Source organism: Oncorhynchus clarkii, chromosome 25, assembly GCF_045791955.1.
Source record: "Oncorhynchus clarkii lewisi isolate Uvic-CL-2024 chromosome 25, UVic_Ocla_1.0, whole genome shotgun sequence".
NCBI lineage: Eukaryota > Metazoa > Chordata > Actinopteri > Salmoniformes > Salmonidae > Oncorhynchus > Oncorhynchus clarkii.
In genome coordinates, this window is record NC_092171.1 from 810,933 (window position 1) to 818,463 (window position 7,531).

Consider the following 7,531-nt stretch of genomic DNA (forward strand, 5'->3'; position numbering starts at 1 on the left):
CAGAATAATTGTCACTGTGGAATATCGGCAAGCAAAATATCATGCCCTACCTACATAAACACAGAAGTCACAGTATGTGATGATGGACTGTTAATGCTCAGTTGTACAGTCACTCTCATGTTTTGTGTTCATCCACCCACAAGCTAAATTGAAATTACCTACTACAACAAAATTAATATGTTGGTTGTAATTTGGTTGTAATCGGAAAATATATACTTTTTCAAAAATGGCTTTATTCCATAGATAGAACCTCCCCATCAGATATATACAGATTCAGAGATATGAGATGAATATTGTGTAAGGCTGATGGATTTAAAGACTAAAGCTGCACTAAAGCTGTCTTCCTTATCTATAATAGTAGTGGCATGTGACTGGTGGAACTATCATACAACATGGCCGGCCAGAATCATAACATGACCATAACATGACCAGCTACACTGTATTTTTTTTTTACAAATATTTTGATTCAATGTAAAATTGTAAGGCAACCAGCTGCAATAGAATTGTGAGTTTGCTGAAGAAAAAATGTGTTGGCCAAACTCACAATCCTATTTCAGCTGGTTGCCTTACAATGGTACGTTGAATCAAATCAACATATTTTTTTACAGTGTAATATCACAATATGACCATCCAGTGTCATTCCTGTCACACTATATGACCAGCCAATATCACAACATGACCAGCCACTATCATAACATGACCAGCCAGTATCATAACATAACCAGCCAGTATCATTCCTGCCACACTATATGACAAGCCATTATCATTGCATGACCTGCTAATATCACATGACCTGCCGTTATCACAACATGACTTGCCAATATCACATGACCAGCCAGTATCAAAACATGACCAGCCAGTATCATAACATAACCAGCCAGTATCATTCCTGCCACACTATATGACAAGCCATTATCATTGCATGACCTGCTAATATCACATGACCTGCCGTTATCACAACATGACTTGCCAATATCACATGACCAGCCAGTATCAAAACATGACCAGCCAGTATCACAACATGACCAGCCAATATCACAACATGACCAGCCAGTATCAAAACATGACCAGCCAGTATCAAAACATGACCAGCCAATATCAAAACATGACCAGCCAGTATCAAAACATGACCAGCCAATATCACAACATGACCAGCCAGTATCAAACCATGACTAGCCAGTATTATAACATGACCAGACAATATCACAACATGACCAGACAATATCACAACATTACCAGCCAGTATCATTACACACCACAGTGCCTCGTGTCACAAACAGAGGGACTGGGAACAGAGGAAATCAATAAGAACATTTTATTCTTATTGATTTCATTCTATCAGTTCTATTCTAATGTCACAGCTTCAGCACAGCAACAATGTCCCTGTACTGTGTGTACACATATAGTGCCTCATCATAGAAGCTAAGATTCTTATGATTTATGAATCTGGGTCACAGCCCTTGTTCTGGCTTAGTCTTTTGTCACAGTCTATAATTGCATTGTGTGCATATTTAAAATGACTAAAATGTACTATCTTACTACTAGCTCACTATCATGGTGTCTGTCCCTGATCCGGGTGGTTATTACCAACACCAACAAAATGGCTACTGCTGCCAACAGTTTGACTATGTAGTAAAACATTGTTCTCTCTAACTCAAGGTTAAGCAAATCTGTTTTGGGGGAGCGATTGTTCTCGTCACGGAGGCTTCAAACAGAGCTTCCCGTCTCCTGCTGGTTCTCTCTCACTCTCTCACTGAGCTCTTTGTCACAACAGTCCTCGGCTGTATCTCAATAGCTTATTTTTCTCCTCTACTTTTTAAAATCTCAGATGATGGGATAGAAATTGGACAGGAGGATGCCAATTCCCCGTAACAATACAAAAAGTTAATTGTAGGGATCCACCATATAGCTTTTATCTGCTTTGGATTTTTTAATAAGTGGAGATGAAGGAGAAGGGATGAAGAGACGAGAACAGGAAATTGCTATTAAGACTATTGAGATGCAGCCGAAGAGTGGCCCTATTGAGATGTAGCCGAAGAGTGTCCCCACTGAGATGCAGCCACAGGCAGATGGACAAGGAGGAACCTGGGATGGAAATAGACGATAATCCTGAAGAGGCTGTGGATAGGTAGGCCAATTACCTGCTCCACCTCTAGCGCCAACAATAATGAAATGCAGCCTGCTACATCCATTTTTCGACATATAAATCAATGATATATGCACATTTATACTTGGAGAATATAAATTATAAATGTCTCATGAGTTTATTTCAACTGCCGTACCCCACCAGAACACAAAATATCAGCTTGTTTTACTCCTTTGTTTGTAAACAATGTAATTGTAAACAAATACTGTAGAGCACCATGAATTTGAGAGTGGTTCTCAAGACCCATCTCTCAGCTATTTAGCAAAACAGTGGTGGTGTCCCAGCGTTGGTATTGTTCGAACCTCATATTGGCCATTTAATGTATACAGTAGACATACTGTTTACTGTAAATTAAGCTACTTAAAGTTAGATTCAGTAAATCACCAATCAAATCAAGATCTGTGTCACGTCCTGACCTTAGTTCCTTTTTATGTCTCTGTTTTAGTTTGGTCAGGGCGTGAGTTGGGGTGGGTATTCTATGTTGTGTATTCTAGGTTATGTATTTCTGTGTTTGGCCTGGTATGGTTCCCAATCAGAGGCAGCTGTCGATCGTTGTCTCTGATTGAGAACCATACTTTGACAGCCTGTTTTCCCACTATGGGTTGTGGGAAGTTGTTTTCTGTGTCTGTGTTTTACCATACAGAACTGTTTCGGTTTTCATTTATTTATCTTGTTCTTGTGTATTAAGTGTTCGGTTATTTCATTAAAATATGGACACTTACCACGCTGCGCATTGGTCCGATCTTTCCTACTCCTCCTCAGAAGAGGAGGAAAACCATTACAATATGGGTGTGAAACACAGTTATTAAACACAGTTATTAGGCTATTCTGAAAGTCTTTCTGAGAGTCTTTAAAGAAAAATTTGTGGGTGAAAACTTTTCTTCACCCACTAATTGGTCTTTTGACCAATCACATCAGATATTTTCATATCAGGTCTTTTTCAGAGTATCTGATCAGTCAAAATATTAACTAGTGAATTGAGCTGCCTGTGTAAACGCAGCCTTAGTAGTGTACTTCTTTTGATCAGTACTGAATAGGGTGTCATTTGGTATGTAGTCAAAGACACAGCACGCCACACTGGCATGCGTCTGGCTCTGACTGTGTATGTGCTAACGGGGTTGATGTTCTCTCCAAATCACAAGTGTTAAATAGCAAGAAGTTCAAAGCACTAAATGCTGTTGTGATTTGGCTGTAATCACAGTACTGAGAAGTCATATTCAATACAATTAAACTGAATAAACTGTATTCATCTCTCAGGGGAGATTATAGCAACTACTGTATCTCCCTTTAAGTGCCAACATCCTACATACAATGCACAATTATTTTAACTGGGTAACTTCAATGTGTATCTGCTGTTCACCACATCTCATCGTCATGACCTTCATAGCTAAGTCCTACTTCTGGGCTGGGCTTCTGTGGATCAGTGGAGTACATCTAGTCAGCCAATAACATCATAGAGTTCTCCGCCCCTGTGCTCAACATGCGCACAAATGAACGCACACACATACATGTGGGAGTGCATACACACACACACACCTTACCCATCACTGGCTGAACTCACTCTCCCCATTTAGGCCAACTGAGCTGGATGATGATGTCATTGAGGTGTGGATTAGAGGCCATACACTAAGCCAGGCTTTCAGCAGTGAGGCTGGTTACCTACAATGCATAACTTCAGTGGCATACAACTGAGGGTCAATAAACAGTTGGGAAACTATAGTTTGGATAGCAACGACCACACATATTCTGGAGTATGGAGCACAAGATTTCTTGAAAAAGAATAGGGTACAGCACCACATAGTCCTGGGTATTTTCTGAAGAACTCTAAAGATTGAATCGCGAGGATGTAAAATCATGTTTTGGTCACGGTTCTGCCAATTTCACAGAATTTGATGAAGAAATTAGCTGGTAATCATGAACAGTGCACTCTTAGAAAAAAGGTTTCCAAAAGGGTTCCCCATAGAAGAGCCATTTTTGGTTCCATATAGAACCCTCTGCATAAAGGGTTCTACATTGAACTCAAAAGGGTTATTCTACCTGGAACCAAAAATGGTTCTTCAAAGGGTTCTCCTAAGGGGACAGCCAAAGAACCCTTTTAGGTTCTAGATAGCACATTTTTTCTAAGAGTGTGGGGGTTGGATTATGACAGAGATGTCTGACTTCAACCTCACAACTACTATCATGTGACATGCATTTCATTTTCACCTTATGACTTAAAACTCACTACAGTGTGCGTATGTTTCCTACAGTCCAGTGGACACTATAATTCATTACTGTGTAGAATGGAATCCAATGGGTCCATACCGTTTGTATTTTCTGACACATGCAATGCTTCATGTTCTGTGAAGCGACTACAACAATAATCACATCTGTCTTGGCCGCTCTGAATTCATGTCCCTCCCCTCCCCCACTTTCTGTGCAGATAGGAACACACAGAGATAGCAGGACACACACATATGCAGTGAACGAGGGTGTAACAGGGTGAAACTGAAGAAGTTGCACCCTCTTTCAGCACCAGGTGTCTGTGATTAAGGGAATGTTTTATCTATAATGACTAATTATGTATACATTTCAATCAGGATGTACTAATCAGAATACTATTATGTTACTGTATATGTACTAATCAGAATACTAAATGTTACTGTATATGTATGAGTTTTCTTTCTTCATCCCAGTACTGAAAATAATGTGTGTGTGAATGTGGTCAAGAGTTTAGAACAATGACGGTCTGTTCCTTGGTACAAATGAATGAACTATATCTCCAGACTGACTAGAATTCTTATGTACACTGACTGACCTTGGCTCTAGGCGAGGAGGGAAGGCTTGAGACCTATAGAGCCTTTCTACCAGTGTCAAGAAGAGACGGAACATTTAGAAAACGCTGACGTCATTTTCAGTTTATAACCTGTGGTAAAATGTGTGTGTACTCAGTACTCTCTTGAATAAAGGCTGTTACTTGACTTTAAGACCGGGGCTCTGTCCATTCCTATAAAATAAGGGTCCTACAAATTCTTATGAATTGACAGAGTGTTTAATTTGAATTGGGAATTAAAACAGAGGAATCAAATTCCTTCAACAGTCAATTAGGGGCATGGCTGCCATGCCCATGTATACAAGCTGTGCTGTTTATGCCTATTTAGGGATCTCTCTTACTGTGTACAGGCTGGCGTGCCTTGGGCGGATGGCTGTGAACAAGACCAAATTGATGATGAGAATGGATTGTGAGTATGTTTGTGGCAAATGTGCCCGTAGCCACTGGTTGTCCTTCTCCCATGGTGTACCTCGCTAGGTATGTTGTTTAATTCTGATTGAAACTACCTGATGCATTGAGATTGAATACTTGTCTGTGGTGATGCTGATCTATGATAATGAGCTGTAAACATTTTCTGTTGACAGAATATTAAATGCAAAGCCATGAGAGTTTCCGTCTGAAAATAATCTCATTGAGTTTCTTCAGAATTGTGAATAAAGCCCATATTTTTGTTTCTCTGACTGGTTATTCCCATGCTCCACTCCCTGATAGAAACTTATGTTTAGATCCTCACCTTGCATATAAACAATTGGGTTATTGGCTATAGGAAAAGTTATTCATGGTGCATTCCCCATGTTACAAGGGCATGTGTGCACACCCACTTCCAAGTCTGATAATGCATACTGTTACTGGATAACTAAGAAATATTTATTCTGCATCTGATACAGGCTTTGAATCCATCACTTGGCAAGCGATTTAAGTAATCTTCACTAGAATTGAAATCAACGACGCAGACTCTACAGGCAAGAATATACTGTACACTGCATGGGAAAACAGTTGAGGACATCTCAATGTGCTGTATATTTAAATACGGTACCTTGATCAAATATTACTGTCAGATTAATTTGAGGATCTCCCATTTAATACCTAAACTAAAATCAAAATTCAGCCACAGATTTGGGATTCCTCACTAGTCAAAGGTGAAAGAAACTAGGCTACAATTGACATCATACAAGGGGTACTTGTTCACATCTTCAAGACATATAGAGGGATGCCTGGCACCTATGTCCATCCCCATGTAATGTCTGGAGCTCGGCTTTCAAGTTGATGGCTATTTGTAACTCATGCAGAACTGTTTCATCACCGGTATAGTTAACCTGCTTCACCTCTGTATTGCACCTCTTCTACCTTTTCATCCTTTGTTTCTTGCCCCAGGATGACTGGTATGGGCTTGCCCTGAGTGTAAATGTAATGTATTGCATCAAATAGAGACTGTATCTTGGACATGGCCTAAAGGTCAATATGGTGTGCTGTGGTTTTTCACTCAATGTAGCTATACTCTTGTAGGTTGTCATGTTTTGGTGAGTAGGCCTACTCTTAACAAAACACACAGGAATTGTCACAGGCAATTCCTGTGACAAGGTATGTGTCTAAAAAAGCAATCTTGAAGGCACACCTTAAACAATCTGTTCATATTGCAGTTCTTGAAAGCCTTAAATTTCACTAAATTGTATGTGTGGTCTTCTGATGCTTTTCCAGTCATAGGTACTTGCTAAAGATCTATAAATGTTGAAATCCACTCAGCAAAAAAATAAATGTCCTTTCACCATCAACTTTTATTTTCAGCAAACTTAATGTTATAAGTATTTGTATGAACATAAGATTCAACAACTTAGACAAACTGAACAAGTTCCACAGACATGTGACTAACAAACTGTATGTAATGTGTCCCTGAACAAAGGAGGGGAGGGGAGGGGGGGTAAAAATCAAAAGTAACAGTCAGTATCTGGTGTGGCCACCAGCTGCATTAAGTACTACAGTGCATCTCCTCCTCATGGACTGCACCAAATTTGCCAGTTCTTGCTGTGAGATGTTCCCTGACATTTCTGGGGGGAATGGCCCTAGCCCTCATCCTCCGATCCATCAGGTACCAGACGTGCTTAATGGGATTGAGATCCGGGCTCTTTGCTGGCCATGGCAGATCACTGACATTCCTGTCTTGCAGGAAATCACGCACAGAATGAGCAGTATGACTGGTGGCATTGTCATGCTGGAGGGTCGTGTCAGGATGAGCCTGCAGGAAGGGTACCACATGAGGATGTCTTCCCTGTAATGCACAGCGTTGAGATTGCCTGCAATGACAACAAGCTCAGTCCAATTATGCTGTGACACACCGCCCGGACCCTCCAACTCGATTTCACTCCAGAGTACAGGCATCGTTGTAACGCTCATTCCTTTGACGATAAACGCGAATCCGACCATCAACCCTGGTGAGACAAAACCGCGACTCGTCAGTGAGAGCACTTTTTGCCAGTCCTGTCTGGTCCAGCGACGGTGGGTTTGTGCCCTTAAGCGACGTTGTTGCCGGTGATGTCTGGTGAGGACCTGACTTACAACAGGCCTACAAGCCCTCA